Source organism: Tenebrio molitor, chromosome 4 (assembly GCF_963966145.1).
Source record: "Tenebrio molitor chromosome 4, icTenMoli1.1, whole genome shotgun sequence".
NCBI lineage: Eukaryota > Metazoa > Arthropoda > Insecta > Coleoptera > Tenebrionidae > Tenebrio > Tenebrio molitor.
In genome coordinates this window covers 8,587,525-8,611,853 of record NC_091049.1, presented here as the reverse complement: position 1 = coordinate 8,611,853, position 24,329 = coordinate 8,587,525, and the positions used below count along the sequence as shown (strand labels likewise).

The window sequence follows — 24,329 nt, the reverse complement described above, 5'->3', positions numbered from 1 at the left end:
GCATGAGTGGGCCAGTTTAAAACTCGAGTGAAACGAGAGTTTTAAAGGTCCACGAGTGCCAAAAAAGCGCAAATTACACAAGAACGAGTTGAATACAACGTTTTTTTGTTCGACGAGCCCCCCCAAAGGCTCCAAATGGCTGAAAATCTTTAAAATTAGTTTGACGTTTCGTTTTGACAAGTTGTCAAATTCATCAAAATCCGTTCACACAGGAGAAAATTCTCAAATTTTGACAGTGTCGAACAAAAATATATTTTATGTCGCCTCGAAAAATCAAAATTTAAAAAATTACCTGAATCACTGCAATGGGGTATTGACAACGAACAAATAGCAAAACAAAAATTGGAAGAAATAACGGGTCTATGTTCGTGCGGTTTATTTGTAGACATTGAGAAAACATTTTTGGGGGCATCACCAGATGGATTGGTTGATTTGGACTCAATTGTTGAAATCAAATGTCCATTTGCTGCTCGAAACACCGACATCAAAACGGCAATAGAAAAAAAAATTAAATATTTAAAATATTATTAAAAGAAAATGACAATTATATGTACCAGGTTCAAGGTCAACTGCTTATGAGCAATCTCCAAAAATGTTATTTTATTGTACCTACACAATGTGACTTAAAATATGTATTGTGTTATTGAAGAAGATGATTCTAAATACTGGTACGGTAAAATGATAGATACTTTAGAAATACGAGTATGTTACATATTTGAATGAAATGTTGCCCGAAATAACTGACTCGAGAGGTAGCCGAAATTTACCTATAAGAAGCATCTTAAAAAAAGCCAATTTATTATAAGTCATAACTATGTACTGTTACGATTTAAATCGCCACGCGATTGTAAATCTTCGCGATATTTCTAGAATGTTCTAGAATCCATCGCGACGGAAACGTACTCGGACTTCCGCCGAAAAATCTGCGCACAGAGGGGGTGGAAGCTATAAATCGGGGGAACCAGAGACGGAAGAGGGGTTTTTTTCACGACCTTTTGCCGGTGGTGTTGTGAGTGCCTGGGGAGAGAAAAGAGACAGTGATCGAGTGAGTTTGCAGGGCTGACGAGACGACGTAGTGGAGTTCACGAGGGCCGTTGGAGACGATTCGTCAAAGTACCACCGCCCACATCGCCAAGGGGATCAAGGACTTCACTACGGAAGGTTCCAAACCGAACGCTTTTGCGGATCAGGATCTCGTCGAGTCCTGTCAGTCCAGGACTCACCGGAAGGTGCCGGATCTACCCACCAGCAAGTCCGGAGCAGTGGTGACACCCCAATTTTTACAGGCCGTAGCTTCTCAAAGTTTTCGGTTGTATTTTGTCACTCCGTCGAACTAATTGAGCGTTTGTATTTAACTATAGTCAAATTTCCATCGTCACTCATTATTTCGACGGGTGAAAAGTTCTATCAAATTCATTTAATTTGTATATCGCGTTTAGGATTTATAATTTGTTCGACTGTTAAAGTTCCAGTTTTGTCATAAAAGGCGCGTGATTTCAATAATTGTACTAACTTAAGAAAAAATTTCCTTATCAAGTCCGTCGGGTTTTTTTTATATTCACGAACGATTATCAATCCGTGAGCGACCTCGCCAGGAATTGTGTATCGCGCTCACCGAACATTTTTTTGCGCGTGGTTCTTCACGAAGAAAAACATCTTGACTTCAATTTTTTTTTTTGAGCGAAGAAAGACTTAGAGGACCTCTCCGCTTATGCGGGCGGCGTAGCCGAATAGCGACGTTACGTAGGATCAGTCGGCCTTCCTCCTTCGCTAAAGAAAGGATTTTTAAAGTGAAACTTTTTATGGGAGGGTCTTGAAATTCTGATCGGCAACCTTTTTGTGTGACGAAAAGTGGTGGGGGTAAACACTGTCTCGCACAACGGTTGCGCCAATATTTCCATCTCACTTAATAGTGGAGTAAAATCACATAATTATCTAGCTCGCTTATTTCTGAGGGTAGGTGATTCCAAGGTATAACTAAATGAGACCTATACTATCTTGTAGAGGACATTTTGGGGCATAAGGAATGGCCATCTACAACTTTTTTTAATAGGACGGATCTTTGAAAACGGCCTTTATACGTAGTTGAGGTGTAGTCCGAAAAACTACGTTTCTCGTAACATTTAACGTTGTGTTAATTCAACCATTGAAGCTATAATTATGATTTTCTGTATATTTGTAGTAAAAAGTACAGCGCTTCCAATAGTGAATCGTAAATTTCGCAAATATCGATAGTTTTGAAAAAAATAATTAATAAATTTAGATTAATCAAAAATGCGCATCGTAAACTTCACTCTGCTGGGACCTATGTGAAATGTTGAAAATTTCGATACACATGCAGCGAGTCAAATGTAACTAAGATATTGTAAAAGTTTTTAAAAAAAGAATTAAGTCAGTAGCCCGTATACTTTTTGAGAAAATAATTTTTGAAGTGAAACTTTTTATGGGGGGGTTTGAAATTCTGATCGGCAACCTTTTTGTGTGACGAAAAGTGGTGGGGGTAAACACTGTCTCGCACAACGGTTGCGCCAATATTTCCATCTCACTTAATTTGGAGTCTAATTAATTATGTAAATTATAATAATCTGTTTAAGACGATACAAACATCCCTTAAAATTGTGTATACATACTTCTGTCTTTGTCACACTCACGGCATTTGTCGATAATGTCCTCTCTTTTAATTAAAAATGAACAATGAGTTACGCATTTTGATAGATATTGTTTAGTGTTATCGTTAAAATATACAATTTTGTTGTAAATATGCTTAAGTCAGGCGCAGAAAGAACAAGAGCGTGGCGTGAGAGAAAACGTACGAGTGAAGTGACAGTTCAGAATGTGAAAAAAACGGTGTAAATAATAAAGACAATGAACCAGCAACTAGCATCTCGGCTCAGCCACCGCCTCTTGCGTCTATCAGTGATAATTTACAATATTCTGATTTTCCTGTAATATAAAAGTTTCACTTCTATCGTGCGTCTTTACGACACACTCTTTCTTTTTTTTAATTGTTTTGCCGGTACTCGTTTGTTGAACGTCTGGGACCCGGAGGACCCTCCGAGGAGTTAGGTTATTGAAATTTGTACACGCCATTAGGCTAGTCCGGCTTCGTTGTTTTCTTTTTCATTTATATCATTATTTTCATTGTTGAAATCTGAATAAACGATTAGTTGGAAGATTGTGTATCATTTCCCGTACTCCGGGCTGTTCTCACCAATTTTTCAGCTTCAGTCGGCGTTTCTCGTGGTTCGCATTGTAAACCGAGTCGAAGCCACGACTTGTTCGTTATACCCCTGAACATTCCGGATTTGTAACCGGTAACAGGGTTGCCCAGTTTCGGGAGCGTAATTTATAACGTAACAGTACCTACCTATAAAAAATTGAATTCTCTGACCAAACAACGATTCAATCATAATTAATAAAGTTTTTATTTAATAACAGCAAGAACCAACACAAATGTCGTAAATAATACCTGATTTCGATGGTTCCAAACGTTTGCAGCTTGATAGTCCGTACCGGAAATTTTATAATGTGTACCAGGTATTTTGACTCTTTCGATAACAAATGGATTATTGGATTTTCCCGGTCCTACTAGGTACTTACCTAGGACCACTAATCATCCCCAAGTAACTGTACGGTACGGTAATAACGGTGAAGAGGTAGGTTTAAAATTAAAAAAAAAAAAATTACAGTACCTACATTCCTATCTATCTCAAAGTGAAAGTAACAAAACAGAATGAATTTTGGGAGTTCATATTATTGGACCATTTTAATTTATTATAATATAACAGCGTTTTTCTTTTGGTTTTCCTTTTTTGTCAATGGTATTTCACTATTTCTCAAAACTATTTCATATTTACCTCACTTTGACATTTAATAGAGATAGGAAATAGTTTTGAGAAATAGTGAAATACAGTTGGTACAATTTGGTTTTGTCCATTTGTCAATACCTATCCAATAATTTCTAAAATTGTCATTGAATTTTGATCATAATTCTAACCTCTCTCTCGCAAGGTTTCACACCATAAAAATGTGCTAATTTTATTCTGACAGTTTCAGTTTTTTTTTTTTTTTGCAACCAACTATAGTTGACAAAAGAGTAAAATCAAAAGAAAAACAGTGTAATAATTTTATAAATATTATTATTCGCCGGATTTGGAGACCGATTAGGTTACTATTTAGCGGCTTTTGGTAAAGAGTTTGAGGCATTTGAGCATTTAAAATACTAAAATATTTGTCAACCTCTTTACTTTAAAATTTATAATTTAGATTATAAATGTTATGGTTCATTGATAAAAAAAATCACTGTATATTTCTCGCACAAAAACATGTTCACTCATTCTTTCATCAAAAATGGCACATAATATTTATGGCACGCGAATCAATGAAAATCCTGATCAGTGCGACCTGTTTTTATAATATCGCAAAAATTGTAGAGCACAAATGCGTTGAAGACCCCCTGTAATAAATGACGGCCCAAAGCAATGGACTGACCGAACCCTCGGTCATAAAAGTATTAGTGCTGTAGTGACCCAGTTTAAAATTTAAAATTTAAATTTCCGGTACCGCCACCATAGCGCGCCAAATGTGAAGGTACTAGCGGCTAGACTTGGAACTAAGGGAAAGCGGAAATATAGCGGGGGTAAAGCGGTCTCTCGCGCGGGTAGTTGAAGGGGGGAGGTCACTTTTGTTTGGTTTTTCGAAACGAACAGACCTTGCGAAGAGCGATCCAATATTCCAAAAATCTGTAAGTTACAGCTGAACCGATTACACTACCGTTCCGAGTAGATATTTTGTGTCCCCGTGAAGAATTCGACGTTTTTAATTCACGTGGGTAATTTATCCCACTTTCGTTGCCCTTTTTTTTGTGTTTTGTTTTTGGGACCAGGACCACGTGGTAAGGGTATGTTGTAGTTTTCATTTTGTTGCTTTAAGAAGCGTCCATTTGTTAATTTTAAGCGTTATCTTTCTTCTGGGAGGTTAATTTTTTTTAACAATCTGGTAATTTCGAAAATTCGGAGCCGTCGTCCGAACCGCGTGCGTCCATTTTGTTTTTTTTCTTCACTAACATTTTCTAACGGCACTCGGCCCGCCATTTTCTTTTTGTTTAACATTACCAGCGATTATTGTATTCGTAATTTATGTTGTTTACTGATATTTGTGCCATTTAAAGTGGTTTTATTTTATCGTTATTTAACTTCGCGTTTTGTTCTCTTTTATTTCCTCATTGTTTAATGTTGCGGTTTGTTTTGCTTATGTTATCCTTGTTTAATGTTGCGTTTTGTTTTGTTTATTTGATCCTTGTTTAATGTTGCGCTTTGTTTTGTTGCATTAAACTCAGGTTTCCTTTATGTTGTTGTTAAGCACCGCTAGATTTCGGAAGAGTTAAAGTAAAATGTTGTAAGTGCGCCACTAAGGGAGTTAGGTTTCGATCAGGAAGTCGTGGGGTTGTCTAGTAAATTTCTGGGGAGGCCACGGTTAAGTTACGGCCGTTAGCGGAGGCGGACCTAAGCCCTGCTCGATGCGGCTCTGGGATGCTGACGTGAAACCTCCGTCGCGGTTCTAGAGATCTTAGGTTTTTGTCGGTAAACGGTTGGTTGGGGAAGGTGGAGCAAGCTCTGCTCGAAGCGGCTTGGGATGCTCATCGTACAACCCCGAGGCGCTCTGTCACTCTTTCTTGGTCGGTGAAATAGCCCGACGTTCATTACTAACCCGAGTATCTAGAAACGTCGCTGGTCTCAAACCGATTCAGATTATTCTTCTGAGTCCCCTCGCGGCCGAAAGTTTGTTACCTCCAGCTCTAAGCTCCCGTTGGCGTACCTTGACCGCGTAGTTGCAAATAACCATTGTTTTTGTCATTAATCGAATTGTAAAATATGAGTAATACCTGGGATACGGTTTTTGAAGAGGGTTTTTCATCCGTCCCTGGCTGTAATAACTGCACCATAATTTGTTTACTTGTCTTGCAAGCTTTAACTGTCATTTTGTCCGTCATGTGCCCGTTTTTCTGTTATTTTAAATATTGTTGCATTCATCTTGTCATTTATCTTTGTGATGTCCTCAACTAGTTAATTTCTTGTACCTCGTTAAACTTAATTTCTGTCCTTTGTATTCGTTTCAATTTCTTTTTCGTCAAAGTTATTACAGGCATTTTTAATAAAAGGTATTTTGCGTCCCTCACATGTGTGTTTTATTTGCGGCAATCTTCCAACTGGAACCCTCATCGTTTGCATTCCGAACCTTTTTCCGCCAAAAGAAAATCACAAAGTAGGGCTCCTCCGATTCGATGACGATCACGACCACATTTGTTACCGTTTTGCGCAAGTTCGAATATTTGGCGGAAAAAGTAATGTATTCAAATCATTACAGTGCGTTATAAGGACCTGCGTAAGTCCCTCTCACTAGCCATAAACTATGTTCAAGCGGCAAGGGCCGCGTCGTCTCAAGTACTTTTGGTTGCCTATTTTCGGACTTATTTTTTATAAATAACAAAAAAACTACGACAGTAAACGAAAAAAGAAAATGTCATCGACCTCCGTATTTTAATTATCTATCAAATGAGTGTTTACTTACCGCGAAAAAATGTTTCAATCTATTATCAGAACGTTCGCGGTCTCAACACTAAGCTAACTATCTCATCCTGCAGTTATGACTTTATTGCTTTAACTGAAACATGGCTTAATGATTCCGTTTTAGATTCTGAGTTGTGCAACAATAATAACTACTATACTCTCAGATCCGACAGAGATTTAACGAAAATGAATTTATCTAGAGGTGGCGGTGTCCTTTTGGCGAGTAGGCGTGAGTTTATAGTACAGGGTCTCTATAAATGATTGTCGGGTCCAGCCAGCCATGGAAAGTTGTCAAATTTTGAATGTGCCGCTTAGTTCGGCAATTAATGAATGTCACATTTTCAGGTTAGGTTGTTGGCTTTTAACCAGAGACAAGTTTCAACTGTGCTTTACTCTTGCTAACATTAATGTATTTATTATTTAATATCAACACCCACAGGGGAACAATTATTGCCCCCATCGTACCGCCACACACTGTACAGGAATTGGTATGAGAACAAATCCAAACAGATAAATATTGAGAACACCTTGTCCTCGTATACCACAATACAATACTTGATACTGCCTTTTTGTCTGCTTTAGTGCTTTCACATTTCTTGTTTTATGCTAGTGGTAAATACGACCTAGACTGAATTGTCGAATATGGTATTGACTCCCATTTTTTCTTCCAATATAAATAACAGTGTTTTTCATAACAAATAAGTCTTACTGGTTTTTCAATAAAATCAAATGTATTCAACAACATAATTTACAACACTAAATAACGATAACAAATAGGTATTTTTTTATAAAATAGATTGAGAATGTCCCTCATTAACTTCTAAACACTTGACAATTCTTCATTTATTTTCAGTTATAATACCACGAGTAGTCAAAGATTGTCGAATATTTTTGTGGTGGTATCACGAATGGTCATTCGCTTTATGAACACCATGAGTGCGTAGCACGAATGGTGTTCAAAAGCGTAATGACCATAAGTGATACCATCGGAAAAATATTCTACTATTTTTGACTACGAGTTGTATTCAACAGACTATTCAATGAACCAAATCAATGATTAAAATAAAAATTTTCAAAGCTAGTTCGCAAATCTGCGTTACACATGATTTCATTGTTCAGTTAACTTCGTAAGAAAGTAATAATTTCTTTGAATAAAAATAATAATCAAGGTTTGTTTAAAATATTCACCTCGACCACTAGTGGAATAGTCAGTTATATTTTCACGAGTGGAATATTCGCTGGAATTTTCTGTTGCTAGGCTACGAAAGTACATGTCTGCTCTTTTATTGGTTAATATTTGAAAAATAACAGGTGAATTGAATAGTCAAAAATATTTTGCAGCATTTCTTAGTTAGCAACACTGCTATCCACAGTTCCACACACCAATTTTCAAAACATGTAAAGGAGTCTCTACAAATTGGTGTGGATTCTCAGCACTCCAAATTATGAAATTGAGGTGATTTTCAAACTGAGCACAACTTTGATAATCTGCAGGTTGGAGTTCTTGTACAACACTAATTTTATAAAGATGCAGTTGTAGCCTATTTTTAATGATTTTGTGACAAGTGCATCGTGGTACACCAGATTGTTGAGATAAACAGGCTATGGATATCTGTAGTCTTTTCCACCATTTCTTTCAAATCCTTGAGTATTTCATCAGATACTGGTGCTCGTCCTAATGATTGGTAAATCATTAGCAGGGGTACCTGCTAATTGTCCTGATTGTTAAAAATCTGTTCACAATGTTGTTCAGATATTTTGATGGAATTCATTTTTACAAACAGATAATTCCCCATTATTAAACCTTCCATTTCGAAAGTAAAAAACAACAATGAACGTGTTCTGTTCAACAGAACAAACCATTGTAAAGAAAATAAAGCTAAAATAAAACATAAAACATTAAAGCATAACCTCACAAATTTTGCCAGTGTATTTACCTCTAAAAGCGGACGTACTTGCAATTTTTATTGAAAAATACTGATTTTTGGTGAATATTAACTGTGATTAACTGCGATAAAACGAATATAAGGAACCAAAACTCGACTGACAAGCGCAAACGAAACGTCAGTCACTAATGTCAGAAGTGACCGTGAAAACGAACTAGAATTTGGCATCGGTTTCAAAAAAGCGGAACAGTAAAATTTTTTTCCAAGGCTGGCTTGACCAGACAATCATTTATAGAGACCCTGTAGATAGGTTGGATCTTTCATTGGATGGGTTTGACGATCTGCAATTTACGGACTTTCTAGGAGTTAAAATTGTTTGTCACAAGCACGACCTTCTAAATAGTCGAGACGCAAACGCTCTCTCCGGCCTGTTCATTTGAGCAAAATACCATTATGCACTTGTAAGCCGTTTGGCGCTAGTGAACGGGGGATTTGAGTTCGGAACCACGCGATTTGAAACTTGGCTTTCTGTCATTGTGTTGTCACTTTGTCGGATAAAGGCATTTTAATCGAAATTTTCGGTTAGTTAAGCATATTAATTGCATAGATAATCGTTCCTAATATACATATTCTTAAATACAACGAAATTTATGGAGATGTGAGTATGAATTTAATTATTTCACGGAATTCAGTACTTGCTATAATACCCACAACATTGGAAGTAGATGAAGGAAAAGAATATGAAGATTTAAGCAGGCAAAGGAGTGTTTGCGGTGACAGAGAATGTTTCAGTCGGGATCGGTACATTAGCAGCACTATTGGAAAGGCTTGCCTACAACGTTATGTTAGTGAAGAATATTTTTCAAATACATTTTAAATTATTGCAAGTCCATTACTGATTAAAAGATTTTTGAAATCCCTACCTGGGCAAATATTTAAACTTTCTGAAGCCAATTCATTAAATGTTTTTGTCTTTTTATAATCCTTACACGTCTCCAAATAGCGTTTTACATGCCATCTTTTTGACATTTAACGTTTCGCGCCAATTTCGGCGCCGGCAAAGTAGCGCCAAACGGCGAACGCCGAAAACTGAGCATACACTTCTTTTCCAACGCGTACCGACCAATGACCGAGGGTGGGTGGAGTTTAATAATGGCGCCAATTTAAAAAAAAAATAATGTCATTTAAAAACGTGAGCATTGCTGCTATCACTGACAATTAATAAAATAGTTATTTTTATATTAAGTGCGCGAAGAGAGTGTTTTTTGTGCATGAAAAGGTCTTTTACGCCGAGACGAAGGTCGAGGCAGTATAAGCCTTTGAATGCACAAAAACATCTTCGCGCACGAAATATAAACAATATTTTTTCTATAATTGATTCAAAAAATTGAAATTAAAAATTCAAATTTTTGGAGGAACTCTGAAGTTTCAATGCAGTGACCATGTTGCTAGGTAACTAATAAAAAACAGTGCGTGAAATGAAAAACAGAAATAGTCGTATGCGTGAAATTGCATTTCACACACTGTTTTGTATGGTTTCTATGGTTTCGATCTTACTAACAATGCAAAAAAAATACACGTTAGAAAATGACCCACTTCAGGCACAGATAACTATGCGTGAATTTCAATTTTTTGAATCAATTATAGAAAAAATAATTTTTTTGCGCAATTGTACTCTATTTGGTTGTTTACCACGTCTGTTTCCAAGATGGTAAGCTCTGTTTACTCGTTGCTAACGATAAACTCGATGGTAAGTAATTTTTGGTGTTCTAGAACGGTAAGTAAAGTTTATTCAAAATTAATCGATTATTATAAGGATTTGCGGAACTGAAGGGGAAACCATTGAACACATCATTTCTTCTTACACCGTTTTGGCTCAAAGCGAATATAAAAAACGTCATGATATATTCGCAAAAATTATACACATGAATTTAGCTGTTAAATTCAATTTATTAAAGGATACACAACCACATTACATTTATAAACCAGAAAGTTGTTTAGAAAATGACAATTACAAATTATATTTTGATCGGACAGTTTTAACTGACATTCACATTCAGCATAACAGACCAGACATTATTATTTTAAATAAACAACAAAAGCAAGCATATCTTTTAGATATAGCTGTTCCAAATTCACACAATATAACACAAACATATAATACAAAAATTAATAAATATTTAGAACTATCCGTTGCTATGAGAAATCTTTGGTGTTTAGAAAAAATTTCGATTTTACCATTTATAATTTCAGCAACAGGAATAGTACCGCAATCTCTTTTTAAAAATTTAAAAATTTTGGACTTAGAGAACACATTGGTGGTTGAAATTCAAAAAGGTATATTATTATACTCATGTCACATCGTGAGGAAATTCCTTAACATTGACACAGAACATAAAACACAAAAAAGTCAAAATGTGGAGGCGAGACGCCGGTAATTATGTTGATAAGCACTGCACTATTACTTGATTATTATTAATAGTGTATGTACTCCGGCAAAATTGCCGTGCCGCCGGGTGGAGGTGGGATACGAAAATAATTTTTATGTAGACAAAAGTTGAAGACAAGATGTGGGGGCACTTTCTGGAAAATCATAAAGCTCTTGTAGTCGGCTTTCCTTGGCGCTGCAATGAAATAGCATTAGCAAACTTGCCGCGACTTTGGCATTGTCAAAATTTTCATACCCCGCATTTTCCTTGTCTTCTTGATTAGGTACACATTGAGGTTGTTGGTTTCGAAAATAATTCTTCATTTATGTAGACAGAAGTTGAAGACAAGATGTTAGCACTTTCTGGAAACTCACACGGCTCTTGTAGTCGGCTTTCCTTGCTGCTGCAATGAAATAGCATTAGCAAACTTGCCGCGACATTGGCATTGTCAAAATTTTCATACCCCGCATTTTCCTTGTCTTCTTGATTACAAATTGAGATCGTTGGTTTCGAAAATTCTTCATTTGTGTAGACGGAAGTTGAAGACAAGATGTTGGCACTTTCTGGAAACTCACACGGCTCTTGTAGTCGGCCTACCTTGCCGCTGCAATGAAACAATTTTAGTAACAGACTTGCCGCGACATTAGAATTGTCAAAATGTTCATACGCCGGATTTTCCTTGTCTTCTTGATTTCATATTGAGTTCGCTGGTTTCGAAAATTCTTGATTTATGTAGACAGAAGTTGAAGACAAGATGTTCTCACTTTCTGGAAACTCACACGGCTCTTGTGGTCGGCATTCCTTGCCGCTGCAATGAAATAATATTAGCGAACTTGCCGCGACATTAGTGTTATCAAAATTTTCATACCAGAAATTTTCCTTGTCTTCTTAATTACACGTTGAGGTCGTTAGTTTCAAAAATTCTTTATTTGTGACGCACCCCACATTCAAAGTTTCTTCTACAATATCCACTTCGTTTTCGGAATCACTAATATCACTCATTTTACTGCTTGTTTTTCAACACAACTGGCGATATTTGCACACAAAAACTGCAATGGCGGTAGTTGTTTGCAGATTGCCTTAAAAACGCGATACAAAAATCGACATTGTGGCAACACGATGTGAAGGGCGTCGAATCGCATTGCATTCTAGTTAGGAATGTTTTGTAATAAATATTCAATCGCGCAAAAAATCTCATAAGCATGACGAACGTTAATGACAATGTACGGATCTCAGACAATATTGGAGTCGTCGCAAGCTCCTCCTCCAAACAATTGTCTTCGATCCGTACATTGTCATTACCGTTCTTTATACTTAATATACTGTTTAGATGATGTTTAAAAAAAAATGGGAGTCAGAAAAACACAAATTTCATCACAAACTGTAGTAAAACTTTATATGTAAAACCAAAAAAATGTTAAATATGGTTAATTTATTTTTATTCTTGACTTCATCTGATAAGGGAGTCGGATCTGTCCCTCCACCAACCTTAAATGACCGATCATTTTTGCTCATTATTATACTAGAAATTTAGAAATGAAATATATATCGTGTGTTCCAATAAAAACTCACTCGCAGTAAGCCATGACTATAGAGATAGATAGACTGGTCATGTCGATTTTAGGATCACTGGAAGTAGTTCATTTGTTACTTACAAATTTTCATCATATTGTGAGTGACAGATAACCTATAAATTTACTTTAGTAGTTCATTTCACATCTGGTACTAAGACATAATTCACTTTTGTCATGGCTTGCTGCGAGTGAGTTTTTTGTGGAACACACGATATCTTCAAGAATTTTGCAAAATACTCACTACTCATTTCTTGGATAATACAATTGCTTCTCTATTTTTCTTTTTCTGCATAATTGATTATTATTTGTTTAATTCTCGATATTTTTCTTGCACTCTATTATCATCCCTTCCAATTTATCAAATGCTTCTCCCTCTAGATTCTTCGCCCAATTAACAAAATCTGCTAGTACAATCTGTAAATATATTTTACAGATAAATAACATTACTTCTAGTCCATACACTTTTAACGTACTTCCTTTCTCCTTTCAGAACTAATCAACTCGTTTCCTTTATTTTTAGATGCCTCGTCCAAATACTGGTGTATGTAATTAATTTTACTTGTTGAAGGTTCCTCAATGCATAAATCTTCCTCAGATTTTTTTTCTTCTTCTGTATTTAAAATTTTCTTGAATAAAAATCCTTGATTTTTTCCTTCTTTATTCCATTCTTCAACTTTTAATGCTGTAGCTACCATATCATCTGCATCTCGTTTCTTATCAATGTTGAATCTTCTTATTCAATTTCTTAGATCTCCTCTTGTAATTAAATTTAATCGGTCCAGTTGATTGTCATGAATTTTTCTTGCATTCTCTAATATCCTGTCATTTGAAATACCTGCTTGTAACTGCTCGGCTATCAGTGTCTGTTCCTTCTGAGAAAAACGTTTCTTTCTTAATTCATCTTCATGACCCACATGTGTTTTAATAAATTTCACATTTATCGTTCCTTAAAAGTTTAACAGTAACATACATTTAAATTATTAATACTAGAAGACTTATTAAAAGTTGCCATTTCCAGAGATTTTAGCACATATTCTTGATGGGCATATTCCACAAATCCGAATGCTACCACCAGTCTTCATAGCTCTTTTAGTACAATTACTTTTATATCCTAAAATTTTTTTTAATTACTTATTGCCGTTGAAAATTGATAAATCCCAACCTTTTGAGTTACTACGATTTTAATTGTAATATATGTATAGACTTTTCAGCATTAGGACGGTTTACACTTGTAGTATAAGCATAATCCGCTTCTGGAATGGAAGGGACAGGAAGGGTGTTCTCCAAGCTTCGAATTCTTCCATATTCCTAAAACTGAAATTATATTGTTCGATACTTACAGTGTGTACCTTCGTTAAATATTGAATAACGTTATCATGATTTGCTAAAAGTTCCTTTCTCTCTTCAGAGCATATTGGGCACTTAGTGTATTGGGATTTTCTTTCTTCTACTTTCTCATAATGCATTGTCTTCAAATGTCGATTCTTTGTTGAAACGCAAACAAATTTCTTCAGACATATATGGCAAATTAGTTTATTTTCACTGAAACAAAAAATATAATCTTTAAACGCTTCTTTTGTAGATTAAAGTTAAATTCACTTACCTCTCCATGACCCTGCTGTAACATAACCTTAAAACGAATAGGTATTATAAAAGTTATTACAAATCAAATGAAAGTTTGCAATGAAAACTGCATATCAAAATACGTCGTGAAACGTTAGTATGAAGCCAAAAACCAGCAAAATTCTGTATAAAACCGCAAAACACTCTAAATCAAGGCGCCAAGTAAAATGTCAAACGACAAGTGAATTGTGGTAACGGTTTCTTTCCAACGTTCCTTTTGAAATTCGAATTCCTAAATTGGCGCCATTATTAAACTCCACCCACCCTCGGTCATTGGTCGGTACGCGTTGGAAAAGGAGTGTATACTCGAAAACTGGCAAATGAACAGGCCGGAGAGAGTCAAGCGTCAAGCGTCTCGACTATTTAGAAGGTCGTGGTCACAAGTTCTGTCTTTACATGTTTCTAGTTTATATTCATCCCAAGTCAACTCTGCAATAGTATGATTTGTTGTTTCAATTGCTTGGGCAGCTGAACTATATTCAGGGTAAAAATGTCATGATACTATAGTCTATTTTTTCCTGGTAGGCGCGTGCGTGCGCATTTACAAAATCCTGCAACGAAATGCGACTTTCCTATTGGTTACTTTATTTTTCTACTTACACTAGAGAAATGTGCAATATTGCAGTTTTCTGTACTGTCACTGTCAATCAGGTCCAAGCTGCCATTTTTGTTTCATCGTGTCTTAGTTTTCCTTTCGTGTTTTGTGTTGTGTCCGTTTATTTATTAAAAAAACAGTTCTTAGTGGTTAAGAAGTTTTTATATGTCAACAAGATGTCTTAATTTCGATCACCAAATAAATCGCGTAAGTTGGATTTATGCTAACATCAAGTAACAGTTTTTTATTAATGCATATTTATAGCAAATTTCTCACAAGCCGAGAAAGAAATGATCGTTAAAGTATTTCGTGGGATCTCCAAGGATTTTGCCGAGTTAACCAAGACGGCTCAAATGGAAAAAACTGCAGATTATACTGGTATTGATTTCTGAGTTTTTTTGTTGTATCACAGCTAATTAATTACTTTGTGTTGAAGGTTGTGGATTTAAAACCATTCAATGATACTTGGCGGAAGAAAAGAAGTGTGGGCAATTACAGGCACCGAAGAAACCTGATAGGAAATGTATGATTCAATTGGATGAACATCAAAAATATCTCATTCGAAAAACAGTGCACTCATTTTTCTCTGCAAACAGAATTCCTACAATTGATGCTGTGTACAGGGAAGTGCAAAACAATGAAGAAATTCCAAACATCAGTCGTTCTAAGCTTTATAATGTTTTACACGAATTAAAATTTAAGTAAGTACATACATTGTTTTCAATTAACTGTAAACATTGAAATCTATGTTTTGTTTCAAATAGCACAAATAACGAAACAGAAAAAGCCTGTTAATAGAAAGAGAAGACATAACTGGCGAAGAAGATATTTACGGGAAATAAAAAAAATACGCCAAGAAGGGAGATCTTTTCTCTTGCAAGATAATGGTTATTATAAATGATTGTAGTCGAAGCAAGCCATGTCCATGTTATGAAATTTTTGCCGCTTTCATGTGAACTGTCAACTTTTGTCGACGTCACTGTAATTTTTTTAGGTGAAAATCGTACGACACTCATTAATGATCAATAGAACAATTAGTTCACGAGCCATAACCATGGCAACAAAAAAATTTCTTGGAAATTTTTTGTAGGTAGACCAACCTAACTGTGATTAATAAGTGGAATTTTTTTCAGCCAATCAAAATCATTTATTTTGTTGTCTTGGTTATGGCTCGTGAACTAATTTTTCTATTGGTCTTTAATGAGTGTCGTACGATTTAAAAATTTATAATTGAAGAAGCATAATGTCCGTGTCGTTGCGATTTTCTTACCGAATATGCCTTCGTGCATTGATTAATATCCGGAAATTTTATTCTCATGCATTTCCAAAACGTAATTAGCCCTCGTGTTCCACTCGGGCTAATTAATACGTTTTAGAAATGCATTCGAAAAATTTCCGGAAATAATCAATGCACTACGGATATTATAAGTGAAAAGTGCGGTGTTGATTGTTTTGTTTTATTCTTTTTTTTAATTGTTTTGTACCCAATTTAACTCCTGTGTGTAAAAAATAAAAAATGTTCATATAATATTTATTATCAATTTTTCCACGAGTTTATTCATAAACTTTTTTGTTTACATTTTACAAATTATACAAAAATTAAATTGTAAACATGAGTTTTAATATGCAACCCCAAATACTGATCCCCCTAGATAATATGCAACCAAAAATACTAACAATTCCTGCATCCTGCTAAAAATCTTAGCTATGTGATTCTACCTTTCGGAGATGCGCACGCACGCGCCTATCAGTGGTCTTTTTTGGAAGACTGCACCAATGTTGACATAGCCTGCTCTCTATTTTACAACAAATTTAACAACTTATTAGATACGTGTGTCCCCAAAACTTACAGCGGTTACAATGGTTGCTATCCGCCCTGGTTCAACTCATCGATTATTAAAAATATTAAACGGAAATGGCAAATTTGGCGTCAATACAAAATTAATAACAATCCCGTAACATGCCAGATATTCAAAACGATCCGCTCGCAAATTAAACACGACATCAATCAGGCGTATAAGGTTTATATTGACAGTATTGAAGGTAGCATTAGAACTGACCCAAAAAAAATTTGGTCTCACGTTAATAGCATCAAAAACTCTAAGGGTGTTCCAGGTCGCATGTCATATTTAAATAATCAATTTCAAGATCCAAACGACATCGTCAATGCTTTTGCAGATTTCTTCCAACAGTGCTACACTGCTTCGGGAGTTTTCACTGGCCGGGACGTTATTCATTCTGACACTAATAATGTAAACACTCCTTTCATATCTGAATCAGACGTAACATCAGCCCTAAAGAAACTTAAACCCAAATTAACGGCTGGTCCCGATAATATTCCTGCGTTTCTCTTAAAAGACTGTGCCTCAGTCCTAGCGTATCCCTTGCAGTTGGTGTTTAATCTTGCTCTCAAAACCTGCAAATTCCCTGAAATATGGAAATTGTCAAGTATCTCGCCAATCTTCAAAAAAGGCAACAGAACTCAAGTAGAAAATTATCGACCAATATCTCTTATTTGCAACTTCTCTAAGGTGTTTGAATCCATCCTGTATGACACTCCGAATTTCAACACGGCTTCGTTAGTGGTCGTTCTACAGTAACTAACTTGTGCTCCTTTACGCAATTTGTTGCTGAATGTTTTGATGCCAGGCTACAGGTTGATGTGGTCTATACCGACCGGTTGGATCACCGCATTCTGTTATGCAAACTTCGGGAATTTGGTCTCTCAGAATCATTGTTGCAATTCTTCGAATCTTACCTTGGGAGCAGAAAGCAATTTGTAATGTGTAACGGATTTAGATCTAAAGAAATCACTGTATCATTTGGAGTTCCGCAGGGCTCTGTTCTTGGGCCTCTGTTTTTTATCATGTTTATTAACGACATCAGTGTAAACATCGAGTCCAATATTCTCATGTATGCGGATGATCTTAAAGTGTACAGGAAAATATCTAACACACATGACTGTGAAATGCTGCAGCGAGATATTATTAGGATACAAGAGTGGTGCAAATGTAATAATCTGTTTTTAAATGTTCAAAAATGTCATGCTATGTCCTACACGAATAAATCCACAACAATCCTCTTTGATTACCACATAGATCACTGTTTGCTTACTAGAGACAACATGATCTGCGACCTGGGAATTACTTTTGATACAAGATTAACATTTTCAAATCATATAAATGTTATAGTCTCCGGGGCACTGCGATCTCTGGGATTCATTATAAGATGCACTAAAAATTTCAGTGATATCAGATCATTGAACATGTTATATTTTGCCTTTGTTCGTTCTCGTCTCGAATATGGAAGTATTATCTGGTCTTCAAATTGCCAGACACACATTCAAAATCTGGAAAAAGTCCAGCGTCGTTTTCTTAAGTTCTTGGCCCATAGAATTGATGGTACTTATCCCGAAAGGGGTCGCTCGCAATCTGAACTCCTTGAGCGTTTCGAATGTCAGGATCTTAAGACTAGACGCGTGAACGCTTCAATGAGCTTTCTTCCTAATCTGATACATTACCGTATAGATTGTAGTAATCTTTTAAGCAAGCTCTACTTTCTGGTTCCCCGCCTGACCTCCCGAAACCATGTATGCTTTTACCTACCTACTCCACGTATTGATGTTCAGAAACATTCTCCTTTATATACCATGTGCGAAAATTATAACGTACATCAACATGCGTTTGACATCTTTCGGTAATGTTTTCTGTATGTATTTCTTTTCTCTTGCTATTCTCCTATCCCTTAATTGGACTCGTCTCGTTCTGTGGGATAGACGTATTCTAATAATAAAACGTTCCAGGACAAAAAAATCCGAAAAAAATGATTTCGCCTTTTTATTTAATTACAAATTAATTATTATACTTTTTTTAAAAATTATATGTCATCGACCTCCGTTTAGGTGCCTACTAACCAACCAAAAGTCAAGCATTGCTTCAAAGTTGATTTTGTAGAAAAATTCCGAAAAAAATAACTCCATGTATTTAGTATAGGCGCTACGTGAGGGATCGTGGAGCCTTAAGCGCTGGTCGAGCGTATTACGTGCGTGTTTATCTTTAAGAAATAAATTTAGATACAATAATTGTTATGTACACCATAATTAAGTTTCATTTTTTTAATCAATAAGAAAATTATCATAGACAATACAATATGTATATTCAATCCGAAAACGACTGTATAAAATCCATTATAGGCTTGTTGGTAAGATATTCGCGTTGAATCCAAGTCGTCTCGGGTTCGAATTACTGCGAGAATCGCCCTCAAATGTCACATGATTTATATTGACAAATCACAACTCCGAATTATTTGAATAGCAACCAATCACAATTTCCCTAGGGAAAATTTCCGATATAATTGACCTAGGGAAAAAATTTTCGGGCGATTCTCTTCCGAATATACCTCGGGACAGATATATATCGCCAGAAATTTTTTCTTGCAGTCCAACACTCGTGTTTGTCGCTCAAAATTACCCTCGGGCTGGCGCCCTCGTGTAATTTTCTTGCTGCAAACACTCGTGTGTGAGGACTGCTCGAAAAAATTTCCGGCAATATATCTGCCCCTTGGTATATTATATATGAGAATTGCCCTCAAATGTCACATGATTTATATTGACAAATCACAACTCCGAATTGTTTGAATAGCAACCAATCACAATTTAATTAAGCGGAAATTTTCCGATATAATTTACCTAGGGAAAAGTTTTTTCGGGCAATTCTTTTCCGAATATACCTCGGGACAGATATATATCGCCAGAAATTTTTTCTTGCAGTCCAACACTCGTGTTTGTCGCTCAAAATTACCCTCGGGCTGACGCCCTCGTGTAATTTTCTTGCGACAAACACTCGTCTGTCAGGACTGCTCGAAAAAATTTCCGGCAATATATCTGTCCCTTGGTATATTATATATGACAATTTTTTATGTAATCTACCTAGCAATGAATATGAAAAGTACTGTATTCAAGAATTTAAATACATATATTCAATGAAGAATATCCAAAATTCCGAAGAAAGTTTTCAAGTCTTATTCAACAAGTTAATAAATTAAAAATTATTATTTTTGTTCTTATATGTATTATGGTAATTGTTATTATTGTTTTCTTAATTTATTACTTCAACACTAATAAAAAATAGCGATTTATTCAACAATTTCCAGAAACTAATACGTGCCCATAAGCTAATGTATTTGTAGAATTAGGTAAAAGGTATCTTTTTTCATCTTTCCAACTTAGAGACTTTTTCTTTACTTCTTCAGTAAATAAATATCGACCAGCAAATGAAGAAATGGGAACATAATCAAAACAAATGTTGAATTCCATTCATTTTTAGCCAAATGAATACAGAATGAAACCAAAAAAAAGTCAAATTTTTGAACTTAAATAAAATTAAAATAAAAATAAATTAAATGATTTTTGTTTCAATTTCTAATAACGGGTAGGTACTTCGTCTTAGTACCTGTATAGCTTATCGAATACGACGTGGGATACTTCGAATTAAGTTCTCAATCTCCTCCTGGGGATCTGTTGCCACAAAATAGGGAGCAACTCACTCAATTCCCGAATATTCTCTGGATAAGACAAATGGTCGGTCAGACCGTTTCCAAGAAGATTCCATTCCAAGGCGTGTTCAATGGGGTTGAGGTCCGGAGATCGTGCAGGTAGCTAAAAATGTTGAATTCCGTGCAAATCTATCGTTTCCAAAACCTATTGTGTTCTGTGCGGACGAGCGTTATCGTCCACATATACGAAGTTTTTACGAATAGCAGCTTGAAATTGTGGCAAAATATTGTCAACAATATCGTTACCATACATGTTTTCCGTCATAGTCCTTCGGCAAACATAGAGATCAGTGCGCTCTCCAACACAGACGCCTACATACACCATAAGAGACCCATCCCGAAAAGGTGCTCTAGTTTCCATAAATCGTTGTACCTAAATACCGTTCATTTGATCTCCCCCAACCTCGTCAGTGACGGCTCGTGTTCCGCGAATATGGGTCGGCCGAACATGGGTAGATCGGTAAAGCTCTAGGAGGCACTCGAACTGCGCACAGAACAGATAGTCAGGTTATCAGAAGGGTTATCAGTACTTATGCAGGTATACTTACTAAATAGATGGTTTTGTTGTTTCCTTCGCCGTTGCCTCCTGTGGATTTTGCCTATCCCTCTACGATTTTGCCACAGGATAGCGACAAAGAGACGCCAAATGTCGGGATTTTCCCAATTATTTGAGCGGCAATCGAAGTACCGAAAGTAGGTACTTGTCGGCGTCATCGAAACCAAATTAGACCGGCCGTCCCAACAATATTATGAATTTCCAAAAACTATCTGGGGGTCAAAAGATTAAAATAGTTGTTCATTGAGCATTCAGATAGGAGAACCGAGAAGGGCGATGGCCAATAATAATTTTCAGAAAACGTTTACTGGGGGCTGGAAGGAGTGGTAAGAAGTTGAGAAAAAATTATAAATAAGTGAGTTATAAGTAACCAAGTTATTTGTGAATATTGAAATAAATAATTTGATTTGTGAGGGAAAACGAATTTTAATCAATGGTTACTTGACCATCTCTCTAATCCTTTTGGATACTGAGTGCAGTTCAGGTGTTTGTAAAGAGTCAGTCCAGGTAGAAAACAAACAATGTGTATGTTCTTTAGATATTTCCTGTTTAACTAAAGCCTAATGAAACTTCATGATGGCTTGCAACAGACTAACTATATTTTTTGTAGAGGTAAAGAAGGGACTTACACTACATAGTTTACACACAAGGTGGCGCTAGTAGTATTCTTATTGCTTATTTTGTTATAAACTCTAACACCCCCTCGTAACAAAATAAACTAACTACCATTTTTACAAAAATAGACATAAAACACTCTAAACACAAAATCACACTTCCGATATACCCAATAAACTTAAAAACTTATAATGCTTATTGGCACAAAGCCCTTTTGTTAACAAATCAGCTGGCATATTGGAGGTTGGTACATATTCAAGTTTAACTTTATCATCAAACACACATTCACGCACAAAGTGATGTCGCACATCTATATGTTTTGTGCGCTTGTGGAACAACGGATTAACCGCCAACTTAAGTGAACTCTGACTATCACTATACAGACATATTGGCATACACACATTTTTTGCTAACATATCAGATAATAATTTCTGCAAATAAATAGCCTCTTTGCAGGCTTCCGATAGTGCCATATACTCGGCCTCTGTGCTGGATAAGGCTACTGTTTTTTGCTTCCTCGATTCATAAGATATGACACATCCCGACATTATGAAACAGAACCCAGTATATGTCCTTCTATCTAAGGTACATGACGCCCAGTCCGCATCTACAAAACCATGTAAAGGACGATCGCTTTTCTTATATACTAGACCATAGTGTTTAGTTTTCTGCAAATATCTTAACAATCTTTTTAAATGCTTCCAATGACATTCTTTATAACAATTGTTATACTGACTTAGATAACTCACACTATAAGCAATATCCGGTCTAGTCAATACAGAAAGGTACATAATACTCCCTATCGACTGCTGATATGGATATTTCTGATCACAATTATTATTCACATCTTTTTCCAACCTTGTTGTTCTCCATTGGAGTATCTGAAGTATGACAATTTGACATATTGAACTTATCCAAAATACTATTTACAAATTGCGCCTGGTCAACAGTAATACAGTGTTGTTGAACATTTACTCTCATTCCTAGACACTGTTTGATCTGGCCTAAATCTTTTATTTTAAATTTATTCACAAGTTCAGTCTTTAACTGTTTATAAGAACTCAGGCAATTATAAAACACAAAAAAATCATCTACAAATAAAGCAACAACTATTTTAACATCATTATCACATTTTACAAAGAGACAAGGTTTATATTTGGACTTTTTGTAATCTAAGTTTAACAAACATTGTTCCACTCTAGTATACCAGGCCCTAGCCGACTGCTTGAGACCATAGATTGCTCTTTTCAATTTATACACCTTATTCTTACAATTAATAGAAGAATTACCAGAGGAACATTCTGGAATTTCCATAAATACATTTTCTTTTAAATAACCATTTAAGAACGCTGCAGGCACATCAAGGTGGTTCATATTAAGATTCAGTTGAACGCTTAAGGCAAACAATAGTCTTAGCGTAGAATATCTCAGCACTGGAGAAAAGGTTTCAGTAAAGTCCACGCCTTCTTTCTGCGTAAAGCCCTTGGCAACTAATCTTGCCCTGTAACGCACTTCACCATCACTGTCATATTTCTTTTTGAACACCCACCTGTTCTTTACCACTGTGCCATCCTTTGGTCTATCCACCAGCTCCCAAGTGTCATTTTCACTAAAAGACTTCAACTCCTCCCTCATTGCGCATTGCCATTCCACTTTCTCGGGTCCAGTCACTGCCTCAGTGAAAGAAATCTCTTCACCTGTTACTTCTTCCACACACATGTTTGTATAACCCATGACCAACTTCATTCATATTCGCTTCGCTTCTATATGGCCGTTTCAATTTTGAATTTTACATGCAATCAAATGTTCCCATTTGATGGACATCTACTAGCGACATCTCCTCAACAAACAACCAAACTACAAATGAATTTGACATTAACGTCAATTAATTAACGTCAAGGTCAATGACCTCATTTTTATGTTATTACTGTTATCAGCCCATTACAAAAAAACACGCAGACGAAAATGTTGGGTTTAATTTAACTAGATAACAACACCTCTGACAACACTAACAAAACACATTTTTAAAGGTAAGAGCACTATTTATAACTTCAAAACTTTTCAGCTCAGTGGTTTATTGTTCAAGCTTAGTCTTCAAAGAATCCGTTTATTCTACACAAATATTACTAAGGACTGGTTTCGCAGCCGTTTTAATAATAACATTGCATACTGCAGCTTTGTGGTCTGCACAGGAAAACAATGAATTTTGAAGGAGGTGATCATACAGCAAGTCATGCAAATGAATACATGGTTTCTAATATTGTAGAAATGGTACCTAACAGTTTTTGTACTATATTCGCAATTCTTAATAATGCCTACAAATGAATCACTGGAATACAGCAATTGACTCCAATTTGGAAGGGCTATTAATCTTAACAAAGATCCTAGTATGATGATGGATAAAAGTGACATAAAAGATAACTTTGACAAGTATGTATTGTATATGTATTGTTTTGCAGGGAAGAAGCAGGTTCATTTTCATCTGGGGACTGGGTCAGGATATGAATTCGTACAAACAACAACAGGGTTCTAAAATAACTAAAGAAAACATTTTGCAGGCTGTATATTTTGGATCTGAGTTCCTACAAATACGAATGGGACAGCATCTTTAGTGAGTGTCACTTTTTTTGAAGATGATCTGTAATTTTGTTGAGATCTATAATACCATTTAATAAACTACCTTCTATACGAAATTTTATTATTCGAAAAATACTACAAAATCTTTTAAGAGACTTGACCCATTTGTTTCTCTGATCGGGATCGCTTGGAAATTGGAAAAAAGGCTTCAAATTTCCACAAACAAAACACTTTCTGCCCATTTTGTTAAAAAAACAACTTAACAGTCCCGAATTTATTTAAACATTAGAATGAATAAATTGTCAACTTGACGGAAGATGGCGATACATGATGCACGTTTCATGGACTACTT

The 24,329-nt window shown here is 35.8% G+C and overlaps 6 long non-coding RNA genes across 12 annotated transcripts; 2 read left to right on the top strand and 4 right to left on the bottom strand.

Moving 5' to 3' along the window:
• Positions 1 to 6,928: 6,928 nt before the first annotated feature.
• LOC138129051 (uncharacterized) lies at positions 6,929 to 9,541 on the bottom strand. Its single transcript, XR_011159047.1, has 2 exons — positions 8,507 to 9,541; positions 6,929 to 8,448 (listed from the first exon to the last, which is right to left on the bottom strand). It is a non-coding gene; the product is annotated as an uncharacterized lncRNA (long non-coding RNA).
• Positions 9,542 to 10,777: 1,236 nt separating this feature from the next.
• LOC138129033 (uncharacterized) lies at positions 10,778 to 14,398 on the bottom strand. Of its 5 annotated transcripts, none has more exons than XR_011159024.1 (8): positions 14,062 to 14,398; positions 13,621 to 14,000; positions 12,932 to 13,569; positions 12,700 to 12,872; positions 11,552 to 11,963; positions 11,348 to 11,488; positions 11,140 to 11,287; positions 10,778 to 11,079 (listed from the first exon to the last, which is right to left on the bottom strand). It is a non-coding gene; the product is annotated as an uncharacterized lncRNA (long non-coding RNA). The 5 variants fall into 5 exon arrangements; XR_011159023.1 differs by having other exon boundaries at positions 11,140 to 11,284; XR_011159022.1 differs by having other exon boundaries at positions 11,140 to 11,488; positions 11,552 to 11,692; positions 11,753 to 11,963.
• Positions 14,399 to 14,574: 176 nt separating this feature from the next.
• On the top strand, positions 14,575 to 16,204 carry LOC138129036 (uncharacterized). The gene is made up of 4 exons (XR_011159032.1): positions 14,575 to 14,883; positions 14,941 to 15,054; positions 15,113 to 15,377; positions 15,441 to 16,204. It is a non-coding gene; the product is annotated as an uncharacterized lncRNA (long non-coding RNA).
• LOC138129050 (uncharacterized) lies at positions 14,746 to 16,415 on the bottom strand. Its single transcript, XR_011159046.1, has 2 exons — positions 16,017 to 16,415; positions 14,746 to 15,955 (listed from the first exon to the last, which is right to left on the bottom strand). It is a non-coding gene; the product is annotated as an uncharacterized lncRNA (long non-coding RNA).
• Positions 16,416 to 19,666: 3,251 nt separating this feature from the next.
• Positions 19,667 to 23,089, bottom strand: LOC138128608 (uncharacterized). The gene is made up of 3 exons (XR_011158798.1): positions 22,961 to 23,089; positions 20,778 to 22,901; positions 19,667 to 20,713 (listed from the first exon to the last, which is right to left on the bottom strand). It is a non-coding gene; the product is annotated as an uncharacterized lncRNA (long non-coding RNA).
• Positions 23,090 to 23,270: 181 nt separating this feature from the next.
• Positions 23,271 to 24,093, top strand: LOC138128607 (uncharacterized). 3 transcript variants are annotated; one of them, XR_011158796.1, is made up of 2 exons: positions 23,271 to 23,430; positions 23,492 to 24,093. It is a non-coding gene; the product is annotated as an uncharacterized lncRNA (long non-coding RNA). The 3 variants fall into 3 exon arrangements; XR_011158795.1 differs by having other exon boundaries at positions 23,487 to 24,093; XR_011158797.1 differs by having other exon boundaries at positions 23,296 to 23,430; positions 23,471 to 24,093.
• The last annotated feature ends 236 nt before the right edge of the window (positions 24,094 to 24,329 follow it).